Below are 426 nucleotides of genomic sequence, written 5' to 3'. Positions count from 1 at the left end.
GTGGGGGCGCCGGAGGGCGGGGAGCGAGGCCGCCAGCCCTGCTTGGAGGACAGCGGGCCACGGCAGAAAAGCAGCCCTGTCCCCACCCACGCGACCCCGGATGGACCCCGCCAGGCGGGGGCCGGGATCCCGGCCTGGTGGAGAGGAGATGCCTCGGGGCTTAGGCGGCGTCACTTGGAGGCTTGTCATCTACGGCGAGGACAAGAAGTCACCAGGGGAAGGCCAGCCAGGAGCGGCCTGCTTTCTCCCTGCAGAGCGGGCTGCACAAGCCGGCCACTCGGCCCGAGCCCAGTCTGTGCCGAACGGAGTTGGGGAGACGGAGTAAGGCGGAAAAACGGTGCAGCCCGGCTCAGGCGGCAAGCCTCTCCCCTGCCGGCCAGAGGTTGTGCGGGATGACGGAGAACCTGTTAGGGGCCCAGCGACAGC

This window comes from Tupaia chinensis, unplaced genomic scaffold (genome assembly GCF_000334495.1).
Source record: "Tupaia chinensis unplaced genomic scaffold, TupChi_1.0 Scaffold000355_1, whole genome shotgun sequence".
In the NCBI taxonomy this organism is placed as follows: Eukaryota; Metazoa; Chordata; class Mammalia; order Scandentia; family Tupaiidae; genus Tupaia; species Tupaia belangeri.
Note: the sequence above shows the minus strand (reverse complement) of the source record.